This window comes from Lactuca serriola, chromosome 4 (genome assembly GCF_051521515.1).
Source record: "Lactuca serriola cultivar US96UC23 chromosome 4, Lser_US96UC23_V15, whole genome shotgun sequence".
Taxonomy (NCBI): domain Eukaryota; kingdom Viridiplantae; phylum Streptophyta; class Magnoliopsida; order Asterales; family Asteraceae; genus Lactuca; species Lactuca serriola.
In genome coordinates this window covers 290,384,068-290,409,742 of record NC_136411.1, presented here as the reverse complement: position 1 = coordinate 290,409,742, position 25,675 = coordinate 290,384,068, and positions in this window count along the sequence as shown.

Genomic DNA, 25,675 nt, shown 5'->3' with positions numbered 1-25,675 from the left:
GTTTGCGGCCTCACACCTTCCCAACCGCGCACTCTACATATATATGTCACCCTTAGATCATTCTTGAACACTTCCTTCACTTATTCAAGCATAGAACACGAAAATCCTCTCAAGTATCATCCATTCTCCTTGAAGATCTTCATAAAAGGTACCAAGAACACCAAGAACACCAAGATCTTCATCTGGCAGCACACATGGCAGCACACACCACCTGGCAGCACCCATGGCCGCACACATGTGCTGGCAACACACTAGGCCGCACACCTGGCCTCACACACACATATAGTGTGTATTTTGGCCATACACCCTCTTGTATAGCCTTATAAACCCTTATACAATCATATATGATTGTAACACTTCATTATAAGTGTTTACTAGTCCCTAAGGTGGTCCCAAAATCATCAATTAGTTGTTCATAACACTAATTAAATCCATATATGTGCCTATATATGCTAAATAGGATTCACGCGTGTACTCAAGTCACCACTTGACACCTAGCACCAAATCCAACATCGTCATCAGAACCACTCACTTCAGGTGAGTTGATACCCGTATATTTAACCTTTGAAATACTTTTACATGTTTTAAATACTTTTATGGGGGGGATACAAGTTGAATACTTATAGTTATTACATCAATCACATGTGATTAATAACTAGAAAACCAATGATTTTATCACTATTCAAACTGTTTATCAAACTGTTTTACTTCAAAATGTTTTACAAACTCTTTTACTTATCAAATGATTTTATTAAACTTTGTTTTACTTCTTATAAATTGCATGCCCATATATGTATAGATATCTAAGTAATGTTTAAAGGGCTTAGGAAGGCCATCCGCCCTATTTCCTTTTCCTCGATTTGGATGTGGTCTGGTGGGATGTCGAGTAGCCGCCCGAGGGTCGTTTCAATATAAATTATATATCATATGTGCATATATAGACATAAAAGTACTTCTATATTCATGCGTATCAGTTAGATCAGTAGTAAGTTACCATCGGGGTAACACAGGATTACACTTATACTTTTGCTAGATCAATGAATCAGTTCATTCACAGGTCAATACTTATTACTATGAGAACATATACATTACATTACTAACGAAAACGCATACATTACATTACTACGAGAACATATACATGATATTACTATGAGAACATATACAACTATACTAGAAAGAGAACGTATACAACAATACTAGCACAGAAACATTACATATACATATACATACAAATACTAACATAAATGTGATCCACTGTATCGGAGCGTGCCTTAAATGTCATGGCCCGAGTTGTAACCAGAGTCTCTTGGAGGGAGAGCATGAGTTTGCGTATAGATCTATACTGGATTGACTATCCTACACCTTGCTGCTAGCTACAGCCGGACCTGCAGGTCTGCGGGTGCCAAACGTCATACCTTTTTACGACCTACATTTGTCGTTGTTACTCAGTCGATAGTATGGTACAATTAAATCACATGACACCTTAATATACATCCGGGTTAAGGTAGTTAGTACAACAGTAGTTCCTATAATACAACACTACAGTACTACAATAATTTACCCATTACACATATTTAGTGATATTTTCACTTAAGAATTATTGTACAAACTATATTTTGTTAAATGATAGTTACACTTGGGAAATTACACATTTTTACGACAAACGAACATACAAAACAGTTAAACCTTGGTAGAAGGCTACTTTAATGGAAAATATAGGTTTTTCTAAGAGATTCAAACTTTTACAAACACTTACAAACATTCACACATATTTTACAAACTTACACTTGAGATATGTTCAAACGTTTTAATAACAAACACCGACACTAAAATACTTATGAACTCACCAGCTTAATGCTGATAAACTCTTTCAAAATAACTTGTATTCTCAGGTCATCAGTAGACAGGTACCGAGACCAGCTTTTGAGAAGATGGAGCGCATATAGGGCTCATCTCTTTATTTTGACTTACATTATTTTTGGTGTCTATAACTGTACGGAACACACTTGTATTAAAATTATATATTTAATGCAATGAATGATGTTGTTTTCTTGTTTACTTTTACTGTGTTGTGATACTTTACATGACGTCCTCCGCCCCAGAACGTTTCCTCCGTTCTTGGTTTTGGGGTGTGACAGATTGGTATCAGAGCATTGTTTATAGTGAATCAAGTATATCAACCCATAAAAGATATACTAAACTATAAACCCATTAGGGATTAACGCACTCTGACCAAGAGTCTATACTTTAAATATTAAAATATTTAATTAAGTCTACTAGACTGCATTCATACTAAAATCAGTGTCACAACGACAAGAACAAAAGTATTACGATTGTTAAATATCACAAGTGAGCTCGGGGATGTATGGTCAGTCCTATATGCCCTAGAAAGGTTGTGATGCGTTAACAAATCTAAAAACTTACCAACAATACCACAAGAATATCAGTAGAGCCTAAACTTAAAATACTATAGGTGTATTTTGTACCACTAGCTAAATATATACGATATTCTTATATCCCTTTTCTCGCGTAGATATCATGGCTGGATTCCATCACGGCAACCCATACTTCCCAAATGAAGGCAATGCAGGGTGGATCGAAGAAGAAGGGCCCGAAGATGAGCATCCAATCCCTCTGGATGACCACCTCGCAGAAGGCTTTTCTGATGGATCCGACTCCGAGCCTGATGCCAACAATCTACCTCCCATAGGTCAAGCCCCGAACCACGACCCCCGACCAGCATTTCTAGGTCCTACTCCTATGTGGGTAAACAACTTAAATCGTTGGAGCGACGAGCAGGGTCAACCCTTACCTTACTTTGGGGACCGAACCTTTTACAACGTTAGCGAAGGTGGTTCTGCGGATAGAGCTCTGCCTGTCATGGTGCGTAGAATTGCTCAAAATGTCGAACAAGGTCGAGCAGCCATCAACCGAGTCATGGAAGTTGATGCCAACTCAAGCGTTAATACCGTCCGCATTCAACATCTAGAAGAAGCGCTCGAAGGGACGAGGGGAACCAATGACGCACTGCGACAACAATTAACCACCGAAATCGCAGAACTTCGAGTTCGCCAGAGAGCTCACGAACGACACCTTCAAGTAGTGGTTCGCCAACTGGCAGATATGAGGATTCGCCCTAGGAATTCTCGTCGTCGTTAGAAGATGTCTAGTACATCTTTATCTTTTGATTAAGGAATAGCCTTTAGTATCTGGACTTTTAGTAACGCTGGTCTGTAAAATATTCCCAACTCTCAGTACGCTAACTAGGAATCTAGTAACCCTGCACCTCCACCACCTCCTCCTCCTGTCATCGATAATGCGGCTCTAAATGCTGCAGTAGCTGCGGCAGTGGCAACTGCCATGGCTCAATATCACTCAACTAACAACAGCCAAGGTGGAACCCCTGTTGAATCCACTCATGCTGAAATCCATTTGCGCACGAAAGAATGCTCCTACAAGGATTTCACCAACTGTAAGCCCAAGTCCTTTTATGGAACCGGCGGAGTCATTGCCCTCTCGCAATGGTTCGAGAAGACTGAATCTGTCTTCGAAATCTGTTCATGCCCTGCTGCGAGCAAAGTTAAATATGCCGCATGCACCTTTGAAGGAAAAGCCCTAATGTGGTGGAATGGCCACGTTAAAGCTCTAACTCTCGTCGGAGCCAACGACATGGGCTGGGAAACAATGAAAGACCTCATGATTGAGGAGTATTGCCCGAGAGGCGAAATCCAGAAATTGGAATAGGAATTCTGGAGCCTGACCATGAAGGGCACCAACGTGGTCGCTTACACCGCCAGATTTAGCGAACTGGTGGCTCTCTGCCCCAATATGATTCCCGCTGAAGGGAAAAAGATCGAAAGGTACATCTGGGGGCTGGTGCCTCCGTGCCAAGGAAATGTTCTATCATCAAACCCCACTACTTTCGATAGTTCCAAGCGACTGGCACAGCGACTCGTTGACCATGTAATTCAATCCCCAACAGCGACAACAACCCTAGTCATCCCGGAACCCTCCAAACCCGCTGACACTAAGTGGAAGTTCTGGGATGACAAGAAGAAGCAGCGAGCTGCCAAAAAGCAAAAAATTGTGGCTGTACATGCTGCAATCACCCCTACAGCTACTACTGCTCCGGTGAAGCAGTATGCAGGAAGTTTGCCTAAGTGCAACAAATGCAACTTCCACCACAACGGCCCCTGCCGTGAAATGCAGTGTTCTAACTGCGACAAGAAAGGACACACTGTCCGTTTCTATAGGTCTCCAGCAAGACCGATCACTCATGTCCCTGGCTCAGGCGCTAGCCCAACCTGCTATGGATGTGGTGAAGCAGGCCAGTACAAGAGGGACTGCCCCAAAGCAAAGAATGCAGGTGGATCGGGGAGAGTACTGGCAATAAGCCATGGGGAAGCAGTTGCTGACCCGACGGTGGTGACTGGTACGTTCCTCCTCGATAACTCTTATGCATGCGTTCTGTTCGATAGTGGAGCGGAGCAAAGCTTCGTAAACCACGAATTTGCTCACATACTTAAACATCAACCTCACGCACTTAAAGAACAATTCACGGTAGAAATGGCAAATGGGAAAACTGAAAGCACCAAGAGCATATACTTAGGTTGTACCTTAACTCTAGATAACCATTCATTTCCAATCGACCTCATGCTGGTTTCCATTAAAAGTTTCGACGTTATCATCGGCATGGATTGGTTGAGTCTTCATCACGCCGACATCATGTGCTTTGAGAAAACAATTCGTCTAAATCTCCCGTCTAACGAAACCCTTATCGTCTAAGGTGACAAACCCAGTACAAGTCTTCGTATTATTTCAAGTATTCAAGCACAAAAGTACCTACGTAAGGAATATCGCGCGTTCCTTGCTCACGTTGTCGATGCAAGCCTAGAAACGAAAGAACTAAAGAACATTCCAGTAGTGAGCGACTTCCCCGACATTTTCCCAAAAGAGCTACCAGGTTTACCTCCGCAACGACAGGTCGAGTTCAGAATCGACTTAATTCCAGGAGCTACCCCAGTAGCTAAGTCGCCATACCGATTAGCACCAGCAGAGATGCAGGAATTATCTGGTCAAGTTAACGAACTGCTCAGCAAGGGCTTCATAAAACCAAGCTTCTCGCCTTGGGGAGCACCAGTCTTGTTTGTTAAGAAGAAGGACGGATCATTCCGTATGTGTATCGATTACAGGGAACTCAACAAACTGACGGTCAAAAATCGTTACCCTCTGCCTCGCATAGACGATCTATTTGACCAACTGCAAGGGGCGAACTACTTTTCCAAAATTGATCTGAGATCCAAATATCACCAGTTACGAGTGCTAGAGGAAGATATTCCGAAGACAGCCTTCCGGACTCGTTACGGACACTACGAGTTTGTGGTGATGCCATTCGGATTGACCAATGCGCCCGCAGTTTTCATGGATCTGATGAATCGTGTATGCCGACCTTACTTGGATCAGTTCGTAATTGTATTCATCGACGACATTCTGATCTACTCCCAGAGTAAGGAAGAGCATGGCAATCACCTACGACAGGTCTTAAAAACTTTACGAACGGAGAAGCTCTATGTGAACTTCTTGAAATGTGAATTTTGGATCCGAAGAGTCGAATTCTTAGGACATGTGGTAAGCGAAGAGGGAATCCACGTGGATCCATCCAAAAATAAGGCTATTGAGAACTGGTCATCACCAAAGACGCCTACATAAATTCGTCAATTTCTACGCCTTGCTGGCTACTACCGCAGGTTCATACAAAACTTCTCCAGTATTGCGAAACCTCTTACAACACTGACCCAGAAGGGCGTGGCCTTTGACTGGGAAGAGAAACAAGAGAGTGCTTTTCAAACGCTCAAACGAGCCTTGTGCACCGCACCAATACTATCCCTACCCGAAGGAATAGAAGACTTTGTGGTCTATTGCGATGCGTCAAACCAAGGGATCGGTTGTGTCCTGATGCAACGGGGTAAGGTCATCGCCTACGTCTCGAGACAGCTGAAGACACACGAAGTCAACTACACCACACATGATCTTGAGCTGGGGGCAGTTGTGTTTGCCCTGAAGATCTGGAGACATTACTTGTATGGCACAAAAAGCACTATTTTTACCGACCACAAGAGTTTACAACACATATTCGATCAGAAGGAGCTCAACATGAGACAACGACGGTGGGTCGAGCTACTCAATGACTACGAATGCGACATTCGTTATCATCCGGGTGAAGCCAACGTAGTAGCAGACGCCCTAAGTCGGAAGGAATATTCTGGTCGAAGAGTCAAGTCGTTGACGATGACTATCCATTCACACTTGTCTAAACAAATTCAGGCGGCTCAACTTGAAGCTATGAAACCTGAACATGTGGCGAGTGAATCCCTCAGAGGAATGGATAAGAACTTTGAAGCCAAGGGTGGCGGAGCCCTATATTTCATGAATCGGATCTGGACCCCGAAGGACGGTGGTTTCCGAGACATGGTCATGACCGAGGTGCACAACACTCGGTATTCCGTCCACCCAGGTTCAGATAAGATGTATCTAGATCTAAAAAAGCTATACTGGTGGCCTAATATGAAAGCAGATATTGCTACCTTCGTAAGTAAATGCCTTACTTGCGCAAAGGTTAAGGTCGAGTACCAGAAACCCTCTGGTTTACTGCAACAACCAGAGATCCCAGAATGGAAGTGGGAGCGGATCACTATGGATTTCATAACCAAGTTGCCCAAGACAACGGGTGGACTTGATACCATATGGGTCATCGTCGATAGATTGACCAAGTCTGCACACTTCCTGCCTATCAAAGAAACTGACAAGATGGCGAAACTTACGAGAACATACATTAGGGAAATCGTATGGCTACATGGTGTACCTATGTCCATTATCTCCGATAGAGATAGAAGGTTCACCTCAAGATTCTGGCAATCACTACAACATTCACTAGGAACAAGGCTGGACATGAGCACAGCCTATCATCCACAGACAGACGGACAGAGTGAGAGGACCATCCAAACACTGGAAGATATGTTGCGAGCCTGCGTGATCGACTTTGGGAAGGCATGGGATACTCACTTACCCCTTGTCGAGTTTTCCTATAATAACAGTTATCACACGAGCATCAAGGCTGCTCCATTTGAAGCCCTCTACGGCCGAAAGTGCAGATCTCCTCTGTGCTGGGCTGAGGTGGGTGATACCCAATTAGCTAAGGGTCAAACTTCTGATAGTACTCTCACAGGTTCAGAAATCATTTGGGAAACGACGGAGAAGATCGTTCAGATCCGTGAACGATTGAAAGCCTCCAGAGACCGACATAAAAGCTACGCCGATAAACGAAGAAAACCTTTGGAATTTCAGGTGGGAGACCGAGTCCTTCTCAAAGTCTCACCCTGGAAGGGTTTGATACGCTTCGGAAAGAGTGGAAAACTAAATCCAAGGTACATTGGGCCTTTTGAGATTCTCGCAAGAATCAGTCCAGTAGCTTACAAACTTAATCTACTGAACGAACTTCATAACGCACATTCTACATTCCACGTTTCCAATTTGAAAAAGTGTCTATCCGACGAGACTCTTGTAATCCCACTCGACGAGATCGAGATCAACGAGAGCCTCAACTTCGTGGAAGAACCCGTAGAAGTCATGGACCGTGAGGTCAAACAGACGAAGCAAAGCCGTATCCCAATTGTGAAAGTTCGCTGGAACGCCAAGCGCGGGCCGTAATTCACTTGGTAACGCGAGGATCAGATGAAACTGAAATATCCTCATCTTTTTACTTAGTTATTTGTAATAATCTAGTAATTAAACTCAAATTTCGGGACGAAATTCCCTTAACAGGGGGATGATGTGACAACCCGAAAAACTTCTTGCAAGCACTCTTCAATTCTTTCCAATATTAGACTTATTTTACTATATGGTAGTACCCTTTAGAGTCTAATGAAGCGTTCTAAATATGATATAATTAAGGTAGGAGTGATAAAAGGGTTAAATCGAAGTGTAGGAATCAAAACTGGGCCAAACACTCTAACACATGGAGTGTGCGGCTACACAATTGAGTGTGCGGCCACACACTCTTGTTTGCGGCCTCACACCTTCCCAACCGCATACTCTACATATATATGTCACCCTTAGATCATTCTTGAACACTTCCTTCACTTATTCAAGCATAGAACACGAAAATCCTCTCAAGTATCATCCATTCTCCTTGAAGATCTTCATAAAAGGTACCAAGAACACCAAGAACACCAAGATCTTCATCTGGCAGCACACATGGCAGGACACACCACCTGGCAGCACACATGGCCGCACACTGGGCTGCACACATGTGCTGGCAGCACACTAGGCCGCACACCTGGCCGCACACACACATATAGTGTGTATTTTGGCCATACACCCTCTTGTATAGCCTTATAAACCCTTATACAATCATATATGATTGTAACACTTCATTATAAGTGTTTACTAGTCCCTAAGGTGGTCCCAAAATCATCAATTAGTTGTTCAAAACACTAATTAAATCCATATATGTTCCTATATATGCTAAATAGGATTCACGCGTGTACTCAAGTCACCACTTGACACTTAGCACCAAATCCGACATCGTCATCAGAACCACTCACTTCAGGTGAGTTCATACCCCTATAATTAACCTTTGAAATACTTTTACATGTTTTAAATACTTTTATGGGGGGGGATACAAGTTGAATTCTTATAGTTATTACATCAATCACATGTGATTAATAACTAGAAAACCAATGATTTTATCACTGTTCAAACTGTTTATCAAACTGTTTTACTTCAAAATGTTTTACAAACTCTTTTACATATCAAATGCTTTTATTAAAATTTGTTTTACTTCTTATAAATTGCATGCCCATACATGTATAGATATATAAGTAATGTTTAAAGGGCTTAGGAAGGCCATCCGCCCTATTTCCTTTTCCTCGATTTGGATGTGGTCAGGTGGGATGTCGGGTAGCCGTCCGAGGGTCATTTCAATATAAATTATATAACATATGTGCATATATAGACATAAAAGTACTTCTATATTCATGCATATCAGTTACATCAGTAGTAAGTTACCATCGGGGTAACACAGGATTACACTTATACTTTTGCTAGATCAATGAGTCTGTTCATTCACGGGTCCATACTTATTACTATGAGAACATATACATTACATTACTAACGAGAATGTATAAATTACATTACTACGAGAACATATACATGATATTACTATGAGAACATATACAACTATACTAGAAAGAGAACGTATACAACGATACTAGCACATAAACATTACATATACATATACATACAAATACTAACATAAATGTGATCCACTGTATCGGAGCGTGCCTTAAATGTCATGGCCCGAGTTGTAACCAGAGTCTCTTGGAGGGAGAGCATGAGTTTGCGTATAGATCTATACTGGATTGACTATCCTACACCTTGCTGCTAGCTGCAGCCGGACCAGCAGGTCTGCAGGTGCCAAACGTCATACCTTTTTGCGACCTACATTTGTCGTTGTTACTCAGTCGATAGTATGGTACAATTAAATCACATGACACCTTAATATACATCCGGGTTAAGGTAGTTAGTACAACAGTAGTTCCTATAATACAACACCATAGTACTACAATAATTTACCCATTACAAATATTTAGTGATATTTTCACTTAAGCATTAATGTACAAACTATATTTTGTTAAATGATAGTTATACTAGGGAAATTACACATTTTTACAACAAACGAACATACAAAACAGTTAAACCTTGGTAGAAGGCTACTTTAATGGAAAATATAGGTTTTTCTAAGAGATTCAAACTTTTAAAAACACTTACAAACATTCACACATATTTTACAAACTTACACTTGAGATATGTTCAAACGTTTTAATAACAAACACCGATACTAAAATACTTATGAACTCACCAGCTTAATGCTGATAAACTCTTTCAAAATAACTTGTATTCTCAGGTCATCAGTAGACAGGTACCGAGACCAGCTTTTGAGAAGATGGAGCGCATACAGGACTCATCTCTTTATTTTGACTTACATTATTTTTGGTGTCTATAACTGTACAGAACACACTTTTATTAAAATTATATACTTAATGCAATGAATGATGTTGTTTGATTGTTTACTTTTACTGTGTTGTGATACTTTACATGACGTCCTCCACCCCAAAACGTTTCCGCCGTTCTTGGTTTTGGGGTGTGACAGATTGGTATCAGAGCATTGTTTATAGTGAATCAAGTATATCAACCCATAAAAGATATACTAAACTATAAACCCATTAGGGATTAACGCACTCTGACCAAGAGTCTATACTTTAAATATTAAAATATTTAATTAAGTCTACTAGACTGCATTCATACTAAAATCAATGTCACAACGACAAGAACAAAAGTATTACGATTGTTAAATATCACAAGTGAGCTCGGGTGTCACACCCAAAACCAAGAACGGCGGAAACGTTCTGGGGCGGAGGACGTCATGTATAGTATCACAACACAGTAAATGTAAAGAAGTAAACAACATCATCCATTGCATTAAATATATAATTTTAATACAAGTGTGTTCTGTACAGTTATAGACACCAAAATAATGTACACAAAATAATATGAGATGAGTCTTGAATGCACTCCATCTTCTCAGAAGCTGGCCTCGGTACCTGTCTACTGATGACCTGAGAATACAAGTTATTTTGAAAGAGTTTATCAACATTAAGCTGGTGAGTTCATAAGTATTTTAGTGTCAATGTTTCTTGTCAAAACGTTTGAACCTGTCTCAATGTATAAGTTTGTAAAAATGTAAGTAAATGTTTGAAAATCACTTGGAATGCCCAAATTTCACAAAACCAGGAGCATCCACTCTCCTGATATCACCTTAAACATAAACCCTAATGTACACAAACTGATTCGGAAAAGTGAGAAAATCACTGAAACTGAACTGGCTTCTATTAAATAGATGATGTTCATACAATTGGAAATTTCGGGTTGTCACATCATCCCCCCGTTAGAGGGAATTTCGTCCCGAAATTAGAATTTAAGCAAATATAAAGTTACAACAATTAAGCGAAAAGATGAGGGTATTTCAACTTCATCTGATCCTCGCGTTCCCAAGTGAATTCCGGTCCTCGCTTGGCGTTCCAGCGAACCTTCACGATCGGGATACGACTTTTTTTGTCTGCTTGACCTCACGGTCCATGATCTCTACAGGTTCTTCCACGAAGTTGAGGCTCTCGTTGATCTCGATCTCGTCGAGTGGGATTACGAGAGTCTCGTCGGACGGATACTTTTCAAGTTAGATACGTCGAATGTAGAATGTACGTTACAAAGTGTGTCGGGTAGGTCGAGTTTGTAAGCTACTGGGCCGACTCTGGCAAGAATCTCGAAAGGCCCTATGTACCTCGGATTAAGCTTTCCACGCTTGCCGAAGCGTATCAAGCCCTTCCAGGGTGAGACTCTGAGAAGGACTCGGTCTCCCACCTGAAATTCCAAAGGTTTTCTTCGTTTATGGGCATAGCTCTTCTGTCCGTCTCTAGAGGCTTTCAAACGTTCACAGATCTGAACGATTTTCTCTGTCGTTTCCCGAATGATTTCCGGACCGGTGAGAGTACTTTTGGAAGCTTGCCCTCTTGCTAATTGGGTATCACCCACCTCAGCCCAGCACAGAGGGGATCTGCACTTGCGGCCGTAGAGAGCTTCGAATGGAGCAGCCTTGATGCTCGTGTGATAACTGTTATTATAGGAGAATTCGACAAGAGGTAAATGAGTATCCCATGCCTTCCCAAAATCAATCACACAGGCTCGCAACATATCTTCCAGTGTTTGGATGGTCCTCTCACTCTTTCCGTCGGTCTATGGATGGTAGGCCGTGCTCATGTCCAGCCTTGTTCCTAGGGAACGTTGTAGTGATTGCCAAAATCTTGAGGTGAATCTACTATCTCTATCGGAGATAATGGACATAGGTACACCATGCAACCGTACAATTTCCCTAATGTGTGTTCTCGTAAGTTTCTCCATCTTGTCGGTTTCCTTGATCGGCAGAAAGTGTGTAGACTTGGTCAATCTATCAACGATGACCCATATGGTGTCAAGCCCACCCGTCGTCTTGGGCAACTTGGTTATGAAATCCATAGTGATCCACTCCCACTTCCATTCCGGGATCTCTGGTTATTGCAGTAAACCAGAGGGCTTCTGGTACCCGACCTTAACCTTTGCGCAAGTAAGGCATTTACTCACGAAGGTAGCAATCTCTGCTTTCATATTAGGCCACCAGTATAGCTTTTTAAGATCCAGATACATCTTATCTGAACCTGGGTGGATGGAATACCGAGTGTTGTGCGCCTCGGTCATGACCAAGTCTCGGAAACCACCGTGTTTCGGTGTCCAGATCCGGTTCATGAAATATAAAGCTCCGTCACCCTTGGCTTCAAAGTTCTTGTCCATTCCCCTAAGGGATTTACTCGACACATTTTCAGGTTTCATGGCCTCAAGTTGAGCCGCCTGAATTTGCTTAGTCAGGTGTGAATGGATGGTTATTGATAGTGACTTGACTTTGCGACCAGAATATTCTTTCCGACTTAGGGTGTCTGCTACTACGTTGGATTTACCCGGATGATAACGAATATCGCATTTGAAATCACTGAGTAGCTCGACCCACCGTCGTTGTCTCATGTTTAGCTCCTTCTGATCGAAAATGTGTTGTAAACTCTTGTGGTCGGTAAAGATAGTGCTCTTCGTTCCATACAAGTAATGTCTCCAGATCTTCAGAGCAAACACTACTGCTCCTAGTTCAAGATCGTGGGTCGTGTAGTTAACCTCGTGTGTCTTTAACTGTCTCGAGGTGTAGGCGATGACCTTACCTCGCTGCATCAGAACACATCCGAGTCCTTGATTGGATGCATCGCAATAGACTATGAAGTCTTCTATTCCTTCGGGAACGGATAGTATCGGTGCGGTGCACAAGGCTCGTTTGAGCGTTTGGAACGCTCTTTCTTGTTTCTCTTCCCAGTCAAAGGCCACGCCTTTCTGGGTCAGGGTCGTAAGAGGCTTTGCTATTCGGGAGAAGCTCTGAATGAACCTGCGGTAGTAGCCAGCGAGACCTAGAAATTGACGAATTTTTGTAGGCGTCTTTGGCGCTGACCAGTTCTCAATGGCTTTTATTTTGGATGGGTCCACGTGGATTCCTTCTTCGCTTACCACGTGTCCTAGGAATTCGACTCTTCGGATCCAAAATTCACATTTTGAGAACTTCGCATAAAGTTTCTCCTTTCGTAATGTCTCTAGAACTTGTCGCAGATGATCACCATGCTCTTTCTTACTTCGGGAGTAGATCAGGATGTCGTCAATAAAAACGATGACGAACTGATCTAAGTAAGGTCGGCATACTCTATACATCAGATCCATGAAGACTGCGGGCGCATTGGTCAATCCGAATGGCATCACCACGAACTCGTAGTGTCCGTAACGAGTTCGGAAGGCTGTCTTCGACACATCCTCCTCTAGCACTCGTAACTGGTGATATCCGGATCTCAGATCAATCTTGGAAAAATAGTTCGCCCCTTGCAGTTGGTCGAATAGATCGTCTATGCGTGGCAAAGGATAACGATTTTTGATTGTCAATTTGTTGAGTTCTCTGTAGTCAATGTACATACGGAATGATCCGTCTTTCTTCTTAACGAACAAGACCGATGCTCCCCAAGGTGAGAAACTTGGTCTTATAAAGCCCTTGCTGAGCAGTTCGTTAAGTTGACCAGAGAGTTCTTGCATCTCGGCTGGTGCTAAACGGTAGGGCGACTTGGCTACTGGGGTAGCTCCTGGGACTAAGTCGATTCTGAACTCGACTTGTCGTTGCGGAGGTAACCCGGGTAGTTCTTCTGGGAAAATGTCAGGGAAGTCGCTCACTACTGGGAGGTCCTTTAGTTCTTTCGTTTCTAGGTTCGTGTCGACGATGTGAGCAAGGAATGCGTGGTATTCTTTGCGCAGATATTTCTGTGCTTGAACACTAGAAATAATGCGAAGACTCGCACCAGGTTTGTCGCCGTAGACTATAAGAGTTTCGTTAGACGGGAGGTTTAGACGGACTGCTTTCTCGTAGCACATGATGTCGGCGCGATGAAGACTTAACCAATCCATGCCGATAATAACGTCGAACCTTTTTATTGAGACCGGCATAAGGTCGATTGGGAAAGACTGGTTATCTAAGGTTAGAAGACAACCTAAGTATATGCTATTAGTACTTTCAGTTTTCCCATTGGCCATTTCTACTGTGAAATGTTCATTAAGTGCGTGTGGTTGTTGCTTAAGCATGCGAGCAAATTTGTGGTTTACGAAGCTTCGCTCCGCTCCACTATCGAACAGAATGCATGCATAGGAGTTATCAAGGAGGAACGTACCAGTCACCACTGTCGGGTCAGCAACTGCTTCCCCGTGGCCTATAGCTAGTACCCTCCCTGCTCCTCCAGTATTCCTCGCCTTGGGGCAGTCCCTTTTAAAGTGGCCTGTTTCGCCACATCCATAGCAAGTTGGGCTCGCGCCTGAGCCAGGAACTTGGGAGATCGGTTGCGCCGGGAACTTACAGAATCAGATGGTGTGGCCTTTCTGTTGCAGTTAAAACACTGCATTTCACGGCAGGCGCCATTGTGGTGGAAGTTGCATTTGTTGCACTTCGGCAAACTTCCAGCATACTGCTTCACCGGAGCAGTAACAGCAGTAGGGGTTACCGCGGCATGCACTGCCACGATTTGTCGTTTCTTTGCAGCTCGCTGCTTCTTCTTCTCATCCCAAAACTTCTGCTTGGTGCCAGCGGGTTTGGATGGTTCTGGGATGGCTAGGGTGGTTGTGGTTGTAGGGGTCTTGACTCCATGGTCAATGAGTCTTTGTGCCAATCGCTTGGCACTGTCAAAGGTAGCGGGGCTGGATGCTAAGACATTCCCCTGGTCCGGAGGCACTAGTCCCCACACGTACCGTTCGATCTTTTTCCCTTCAGTGGGAACCATATTGTGGCATAGGGCCACCAGTTCACTGAATCGGGCAGTATAAGCGATCACGTTGGTGCCCTTCATGGTCAGATTCCAGAGTTCATGTTCTAACTTCTGGACTTCGCCCCTCGGGCAGTATTCCTCAGTCATGAGGTCCTTCATCGTTTCCCAGCCCATGTCGTTAGCCACGACGAGAGTTAGGGCTTTGACGTGGCCGTTCCACCACGTTAGGGCTTTATCCTCAAAGGTGCATGCGGCATATTTCACTTTGCTCGTAGCAGGGCATGAACAGATTTCGAAGACTGATTCAGTCTTCTCGAACCATTGCGAGAGAGCAATGACTCCGCCGGTGCCATAGAACGGCTTCGGCTTGCAGTTTGTGAAATCCTTGTAGGAGCACTCTCTTGAGCGCACAGGGATTTCAATCGGAATAGATTCCACAGGGGTTCCACCTCTGCTGGCATCTGATGAGTGATACTGAGCCATGGCAGTTGCCACTGCTGTAGCTACGGCAGCATTCAGGGCTACAGTATCGATGACCGGAGGCGGTGGAGGCGGTGGAGGATTATTCCTATTCCTGGGAGATTTGCGAGGAGGCATCTTTCAGCTATAAGTTTATAAAGATAAGAAAGATGGTAAGAATCAATTTGTAAGCAACGTGAGAGTGACCCATGGACTAACTAACCATAGCCCAACTGTTTGAATGAGTGTTTGAAATCACAATAAGAAATATTAGTAGGAATACACAAGTGTACAGATTTTTCCCACAGATTAGATAGATTTCAATAGTATGGGTATTACTGATGTAATAAGTTCAAGGAAAATCGACCTAACAGTAGGTCTTACATCATACCCAAAAGGATAAGACTGACAGTCCTAGATTCCTAATTAGAGTACTGAAAGTTAGGAATATTTTACAGACAAGTGCTTCTTAGAGCGCATACGTTCAAGGCTATCCCTAAATCAAAAGACAGAGATGTACTAGACATCATCTAATGGCGATGGGAATTCCTCGGGCAAGTCCTGAGGTCGGACACTTGGCGAAACACCTCTTGAAGGTGTCGATCCTGAGCCCTCTGACGAGCTCTAAGTTCCAAGACTTCAGCACGGGAGGCAGCCAGCTGTTGCTGCAGAGTTTCGTTGGTTCTCCGGGTCCGTTCCATGTCTTCTTCAAGACGGCGGATACGGACTGTGTTGACACCTGAATTGGCATCAATCTCCATGACCCGGTCGATGGCTGCTCGACCTTGCTCGACATTACGAGCTATTCTGCGGATGATTACTGGCAGAGCTCTGTCAGCAGAGCCACCATCGTTGATGTTGTAAAAGGTTCGGTCCCCAAAGTATAGTAAGGGCTGACCCTGCTCATCACTCCAGCGATTTATGTTGTTTGCCCACATGGGAGTAGGACCTGGAAACGCTGGTCGAGGGTTGTTGTTCGGGGCTTGACCTACAATCGGTAGGTTGTTGACTTCAGGCTCGGAGTCGGATCCATCAGAAAAGCCTTCTGCGAGGTGATCATCCAAAGGGATTGGATGCTCATCTTCGGGCTCTTCATCGATCCACCCGGCATTGCCTTCATTGGGAAAGTACGGGTCGCCATGATGGAATCCAGCCATTTAGATCTACGCGAGAAGAGAGGTATAAGAATATAGTATACGTGTAACTAATAGCACAAAATACTCCTATAATATTTTAAGTTTAAGTTCTACTGATCTTCTTGTGGTATTGTTGGTAAGTTTTTAGACTTGTTAACATATCACAACCATTCTAGGGCATATGCTAATCACTCCTAGGACCAGCATAGTTGATCAGGCTATGCCATTCCCAGGACTGACCATACATCCCCGAGCTCACTTGTGATATTCAACAATCGTAATACTTTTGTTCTTGTCATTGTGACACTGATTTTAGTATGAATGCAGACTAGTATACTTAATTAAATATTTTATTATTTAAAGTATAGACTCTTGGTCAGAGTGTTTTAATCCCATTTGGGTTTATAGATTAGTATATCTTTTATGGGTTGATATACTTGATTCACTATAAACAATGCTCTGATAACAATCTGTCACACCCCAAAACCAAGAACGGCGGAAACGTTCTGGGGCGGAGGACATCATGTATAGTATCACAACACAGTAAATGTAAATAAGTAAACAACATCATCCATTGCATTAAATATATAATTTTAATACAAGTGTGTTCTGTACAGTTATAGACACCAAAATAATGTACACAAAATAATATGAGATGAGTCTTGAATGCACTCCATCTTCTCAAAAGCTGGCCTCGGTACTTGTCTACTGATGACCTGAGAATACAAGTTATTTTGAAAGAGTTTATCAGCATTAAGCTGGTGAGTTCATAAGTATTTTAGTGTCAATGTTTCTTGTCAAAACGTTTGAACCTGTCTCAATGTTAAGTTTGTAAAAATGTAAGTAAATGTTTGAAAGTGTTTGTAAAAGTTTGAATCTCTCAAAAAATCCTATATTTTCTATAAAAGTAACCTTCTACCAAGGCTTAACTGTTTTGTAAACTCGTCTGTTTTAAAAGTGTGTAATTACCCAAGTATAACTATCATTTGTTAAAATATAGGTTGTACATTAATGCTTAAGTGAGGTTATCACTAAAATATGTAATGGGTGAATCATTGTAGTATTGTAGTTTTGTATAATAAGAACTACTGTTGTACTAATTACTACTACCTTAAACCGGATTTATATTAAGGTATATTGTGATAAATTGCACCATGCTATCGACTGGTAACAACGACATAATGAATGGTCGTAATAAAAGAAATGACATTTGGCACCCGCAGACCTGCAGGTCCGGCTGTAGCTAGCAGCAAGGTGTAGGATAGTCAATCCAGTATAGATCTATATGGAAACTCACGCTCTCCCTCCAAGAGAATTCTGGCTACAACTCGGGCCATGACATTTAAGGCATGCTCCGACACAGTGGATCACAATTGTTAATGTATTCATGTATATGTAGTGTTTCTCGTTCTAGTATATCTGTATATGTACTTGTTTCTAGTATATCTGTATATGTACTTGTTTCTAGTATATCTGTATATGTACTTGTTTCTAGTATATCTGTATATGTTCCTGTGTTACCCCGATGGTAACTAACTATTGGTGTACCGATAAGTATGAATATGGAAGTACTTTTATGTCTATACATATATATATATGATATATAAGTAATATGGAAACGACCTTCGGATGGTCACCCGAAATCCCACCAGACCACATCCAAATCGAGGAAAAGGAAATAGGGCGGATGGCCTTCCTAAGCCCTTTGAACATTATTTATATATCTATACATATATGGGCATGCAATTGAATATATAAAAGCATAAATAAGTTTTCATAAGACATTTGAAGCATAAATATAATTTCAAGAGAAGATCGACTTGATGTCGATCTATAAAACAATTTGCAGGCATAAGTTGATAAAACAGTTTAAGCATAAGAAGCATTTGTTTGAATCACAGTCTATAAATAATTTTGGATAGTAAAAGAGTTTGTAAAACATTTCAAAGTAAAGCAGTTTGATAAACAGTTTGAACAGTGGTAAAAATGGTTGTTTTCCTAGTTATTAATCACATGTGATTAAATGCAATCACATGTGATTGAAGGAATAACTATAAGTATTTGACTTGTATCCCCTCCCATAAAGTATTTAAAACATTTAAAATCATTTCAAAGGTTGATTTAAGGGGTATGAACTCACTTGCGGTGAGCTGTTTGAATTGCAGTGTCGGATACCGTGCTAGGTGGCTAACGGAGACTTGTTTACACGCACGCGCCTAGTTATCATATAATAAGCATATATATAACTAATTAGACAAATAATAACTTAATAAATAAGTTAAGACACTTAGAAAACATGTAAACAATTTTATAAGTGTTTAAGGTCCAAATGGTTGCATCTAAGTTGCTACGGGACAAGGCAAAAGGGTTTGAAACATCAAATGGCCTTGCATAAGAGTTCACCACCCAACAAAGCCCACCCTTTGGAGTTTACGGCCGTAAACTCATGGGTTTATGACCGTGAACTCCTCACATGGTGGTTTTGGGTGTTTTAAAGTGCTATCTTGATCCTAGAACACTCCTTGCTTTGTTGGAATAACACATGAAGTAGTTTAAGGCCCTAGAATGCTCCATAAGGGAGTTTACGGCCTAAAGTCCATTCACCCTAGAGTTTACGGCCGTAAACTCCTATGGGGTGATGGCTTTTAATTGTTTTGAGGCACTTAAACATCAAGGATGGCTTCCATGATTTTATCTAAGGCTAATGGGGACAAGAGACACACTTTTGTGCCTTCACTTGGAGTTTACGGCCCAAGATAAGTTCCTTGGCCGTAAACTCCTTTTAAGGAGTGATTATGATGTGCTTTGCTCTCCATTCAAGTCCCATGTGTTCAAGGTAAATTGTCTTAAGGCCTAAGGGGTGTTTGGAATGCTTTTTACCCTAAAAAAAAGGGGATTACGGCCCAAGAGGGGTTCTTGGCCGTAAACTCCTATAAACTTATGATTTTGAAGGGTTTTGATGTCTAAAATAGGCACAAGGATTTGAGGGTAAAGTTCCTTAAGCATTAGGGGAAGTTTAGGGCACTAAATGCCCTTGAAAAGGGGTTTACGGCCCAAGGAAGTTCCTTGGCCGTAAACTCCAATTACTTGGGTTTCTTGGATGATTTCTAGCCTATAAAGATCATACACAAAGTCCTTTACAAGTTGTCTAGCAAGGAATCGGGTCTAGGAAGCCTTAAAGTTCCATTTTGGAGTTTACTCCCCAAGAACGTTCTTGGGCAGTAAACTCCCGGATCTTGTAATCTAAACATGTTATTGAAGTTAATAAGCATCTAACAAGTATTGAAACACATTTAGTAAAGTAGACACACAATGTGGGATGAAAACCCTAAGATCCGTCAGAGAGAATATGGCTTTTCTCTATTTGGAATTGTGAATAATGAATTAATTTAATTCAGAAAACTATTTATAGTCCTGGAATATTTTGGCAGAAAATATTTTTATTCCTGATATTGGACTGCAACAGTATGAAACTTGGAATGCCCAAATTTCACAAAACCAGGAGCATCCACTCTCCTGATATCACCTTAAACATAAACCCTAATGTACACAAACTGATTCGGAAAAGTGAGAAAATCACTGAAACTGAACTGGCTTCTATTGAATAGATGATGTTCGTACAATTGGAAATTTTGGGTTGTCACATCGGGGATGTATGGTCAGTTCTGGGAATGGCATAGCCTGATCAACTATGCTGGTCCGAGGAGTGATTAGCGTATGCCCTAGAACGGTTGTGATGCGTTAACAAGTCTAAAAACTTACCAACAATTCCACAAGAAGATCAGTAGAGCCTAAACATAAAATACTATAGGTGTATTTTGTACCACTAGCTACATATATATGATATTCTTATATCCCTTTTCTCGCGTAGATATCATGGTTGGATTCCATCACGACGACCCATACTTCCCAAATGAAGGCAATGCAGGGTGGATGGAAGAAGAAGAGCCCGAAGATGAGCATCCAATCCCTCTGGATGACCACCTCGCAGAAGGCTTTTCTGATGGATCCGACTCCGAGCCTGAAGCCAACAATCTACCTCCCATAGGTCAAGCCCCGAACTACGACCCCCGACCAGCATTTCCAGGTCCCACTCCTATGTGGGTAAACAACTTAAATCGTTGGAGCAACGAGCAGGGTCAACCCTTACCTTACTTTGGGGACCGAACCTTTTACAACGTTAGCGAAGGTGGTTCTACGGATAGAGCTCTGCCTTTCATGGTGCGTAGAATTGCTCGAAATGTCGAACAAGGTCGAGCAGCCATCGACCGAGTCATGGAAGTTGATGCCAACTCAGGCGTTAATATCGTCCGCATTCGACATCTAGAAGAAGTGCTCGAAGGGACAAGGAGAACCAATGACGCACTGCGACAACAATTAACCACCGAAATCGCAGAACTTCGAGTTCGCCAGAGAGCTCACGAACGACACCTTCAAGAAGTGGTTCGCCAACTGGCAGATATGAGGATTCGCCCTAGAAATTCTCGTCGTCGTTAGAAGATGTCTAGTACATCTTTATCTTTTGATTAAGGAATAGCCTTTAGTATCTGGACTTTTAGTAACGTTGGTCTGTAAATATTCCTAACTCTCAGTATGCTAACTAGGAATCTAGTAACTGTCAAACTTTTACGAATGGTATGATGTAAGACCTACTGATAGGTCGATTTTTCCCTGAACCCGTTACATCAATAATACCAGTAACATTGACATATAGCTAATCTGTGAGAGAATCTTTATACTTACGTTTTCCTACTATTCTTCCCTATTGTGAATTCAATTCGTACACTCATTCAATCGTTGGACTATGGCTATTTAGTCCATGTGTAACTCTCAACTTGCTTACAATTGATTCTTACCATTGTAATTGTCTTTATAAACTTATAGCTGAAAGATGCCTCCTCGCAAATCTCCCCGGAATAACCCTGCACCTCCAGCACCTCCTCCTCCTGTCATCGATACTGCGGCTCTAAATGTTGCAGTAGCTGCGGCATTGGCAACTGCCATGGCTCAATATCACTCAACTAACAACAGCCAAGGTGGAACCCCTGTTGAATCCACTCATGCTGAAATCCATGTGCGCACGAAAGAATGCTCCTACAAGGATTTCACCAACTGTAAGCCCATGTCCTTTTATGGAACTAGCAGAGTCATTGCCCTCTCGTAATGGTTCGAGAAGACTGAATCTGTCTTTAAAATCTGTTCATGCCCTGCTGCGAGCAAAGTTAAATATGCCGCATGTACCTTTGAAGGAAAGCTCTGACGTTGTGGAATGGCCACGTTAAAGCTCTAACTCTCGTCGGAGCCAACGACATGGGCTGGGAAACAATGAAAGACCTCATGGTGTATGAGTATTGCCCGAGAGGCGAAATCCAGAAATTGGAACAGGAAATCTGGAGCCTGACCATGAAGGGAACCGACGTGGTCGCTTACACCGCCAGATTTAGCGAACCGGTGGCTCTCTGCCCCAATATGATTCCTGCTGAAGGAAAAAAGATCGAAAGGTACATCTGGGGGCTGGTGCCTCCATACCAAGGAAATGTTCTATCATCAAACCCCACTACTTTCGACAGTGCCAAGCGACTGGCACAGCGACTCGTTGACCACGGAATTCAATCCCCAACAGCGACAACAACCCTAGCCATCCCGGAACCCTCCAAACCCGCTGACACTAAGCGGAAGTTCTAGGATGACAAGAAGAAGCAGCGAGTTGCCAAAAAGCAACAAATTGTGGCTGTACATGCTGCAATAACCCCTACAGCTGCTACTGCTCTGGTGAAGCAGTATGCAGGAAGTTTGCCTAAGTGCAACAAATGCAACTTCCACCACAACGGCCCCTGCCGTGAAATGTAGTATTCTAACTGCGACAAGAAAGGACACACTGTCCGTTTCTGTAGGTCTCCAGCAAGACCGATCACTCAAGTCCCTGGCTCAGGCGCGAGCCCAACCTGCTATGGATGTGGTGAAGCAGGCCAGTACAAGAGGGACTGCCCCAAAGCAAAGAATGCAGGTGGATCGGGGAGAGTACTGGCAATAAGCCATGGGGAAGCAATTGTTGACCCGACGGTGGTGACGGGTACATTCCTCCTCGATAACTCCTATGCATGCATTCTGTTCGACAGCGGAGCGGAGCAAAGCTTCGTAAACCATAAATTTGCTCACATACTTAAACATCAACCTCACGCACTTAAAGAACAATTCACGGTAGAAATGGCTAATGGGAAAATTGAAAGCACCAAGAGCAAATACTTAGGTTGTACCTTAACTCTAGATAACCATTCATTTCCAATCGACCTAATGCCGGTTTCCATTAAAAGTTTCGACGTTATCATCGGCATGGATTGGTTGAGTCTTCATCACGCCGACATCATGTGCTTTGAGAAAACAATTCGTCTAAATCTCCCGTCTAACGAAACCCTTATCGTCTACGGTGACAAACCCAGTACAAGTCTTCGTATTATTTCAAGTATTCAAGCACAAAAGTACCTACGTAAGGAATATCGCGCGTTCCTTGCTCACGTTGTCGATGCAAGCCTAGAAACGAAAGAACTAAAGAACATTCCAGTAGTGAGCGACTTCCCCGACATTTTCCCAGAAGAGCTACCAGGTTTACCTCCGCAACGACAGGTCGAGTTCAGAATCGACTTAATTCCAGGAGCTACCCCAGTAGCTAAGTCGCCATACCGATTAGCACCAGCAGAGATGCAGAATTATCTGGTCAACTTAACGAACTGCTCAGCAAGGGCTTCATAAGACCAAGCTTCTCGCCTTGGGGAGCACCAGTCTTGTTTGTTAAGAAGAAGGACGGATCATTCCGTATGTGTATCGATTACAGGGAACTCAACAAACTGACGGTCAAAAATCGTTACCCTCTGCCTCGCATAGACGATCTATTTGACCAACTGCAAGGGACGAACTACTTTTCCAAAATTGATCTGAGATCCAGATATCACCAGTGATGAGTGCTAGAGGAAGATATTCCGAAGACATCCTTCCGGACTCGTTACGGACACTACGAGTTTGTGGTGATGCCATTCGGATTGACCAATGCACCCGCAGTTTTCATGGATCTGATGAATCGGGTATGCCGACCTTACTTGGATCAGTTCGTAATTGTGTTCATCGACGACATTCTGATCTACTCCCGGAGTAAGGAAGAGCATGGCAATCACCTACGATAGGTCTTAAAAACTTTACGAACGGAGAAGCTCTATGTGAAGTTCTCGAAATGTGAATTTTGGATCCGACGAGTCGAATTCTTAGGACATGTGGTAAGCGAAGAGGGAATCCATGTGGATCCATCCAAAATTAAGGGTATTGAGAACTGGTCAGCACCAAAGACACCTACAGAAATTCGTCAATTTCTAGGCCTTGCTGGCTACTACCGCGGGTTCATACAAAACTTCTCCAGTATTGCGAAACCTCTTACAACACTGACCCAGAAGGGCGTGGCCTTTGACTGGGAAGAGAAACAAGAGAGAGCTTTTCAAACGCTCAAACGAGCCTTGTGCACCGCACCAATACTATCCCTACCCAAAGGAATAGAAGACTTCGTGGTCTATTGCGATGCGTCAAACCAAGGGCTCGGTTGTGTCCTGATGCAACGGGGTAAGGCCATCGCCTACGCCTCGAGACAGCTGAAGACACACGAAGTCAACTACACCACACATGATCTTGAGCTGGGGGCAGTTGTGTTTGCCCTGAAGATCTGGAGACATTACTTGTATGGCACAAAAAGCACTATTTTTACCGACCACAAGAGTTTACAACACATATTCGATCAGAAGGAGCTCAACATGAGACAACGATGGTGGGTCGAGCTACTCAACGACTACGAATGCGACATTCGTTATCATCCGGGTAAAGCCAACGTAGTAGCAGACGCCCTAAGTCGGAAGGAATATTCTAATCGAAGAGTCAAGTCGTTGACGATGACTATCCATTCGCACTTGTCTAAACAAATTCAGGCGGCTCAACTTGAAGCTATGAAACCTGAACATGTGGAAAGTGAATCCCTCAGAGGAATGGATAAGAACTTAGAAGCCAAGGGTGGCGGAGCCCTATATTTCATGAACCGGATCTGGACCCCGAAGCACGGTGGTTTCCGAGACTTGGTCATGACCGAGGTGCACAACACTCGGTATTCCGTCCACCCAGGTTCAAATAAGATGTATCTGGATCTTAAAAAGCTATACTGGTGGCCTAATATGAAAGCAGAGATTGCTACCTTCGTAAGTAAATGCCTTACTTGCGCAAAGGTTAAGGTCGAGTACCAGAAACCCTCTGGTTTACTGCAACACCCAGAGATCCCAGAATGGAAGTGGGAGCGGATCACTATGGATTTCGTAACCAAGTTGCCCAAGACAACGGGTGGACTTGATACCATATGGGTCATCGTCGATAGATTGACCAAGTCTGCACACTTCCTGCCTATCAAAGAAACTGACAAGATGGCGAAACTTACGAGAACATACATTAGGGAAATCGTACGGCTACATGGTGTACCTATGTCCATTATCTCCGATAGAGATAGTAGGTTCACCTCAAGATTCTGGCAATCACTACAACATTCACCAGGAACAAGGCTGGACATGAGCACAGCCTATCGTCCACAGACAGACGGACAGAGTGAGAGGACCATCCAAACACTGGAAGATATGTTGCGAGCCTGCGTAATTGACTTTGGGAAGGCATGGGATACTTATTTACCCCTTGTCGAGTTTTCCTATAATAACAGTTATCACACGAGCATCAAGGTTGCTCCATTTAAAGCCCTCTACGACCGAAAGTGCAGATCTCCTATGTGCTAGGCTGAGGTGGGTGATAGCCAATTAGCTAAGGGTCAAACTTCTGATAGTACTCTCACAGGTTCGGAAATCATTCGGGAAACGACGGAGAAGATCGTTCAGATCCGTGAACGGTTGAAAGCCTCCAGAGACCGATAGAAAAGCTACGCCGATAAACGAAGAAAACCTTTGGAATTTCAGGTGGGAGACCGAGTCCTTCTCGAAGTCTCACCCTGGAAGGGCTTGATACGCATCGGAAAGCGTGGAAAACTAAATCCAAGGTACATTGGGCCTTTCGAGATTCTCGCAAGAATCGGTC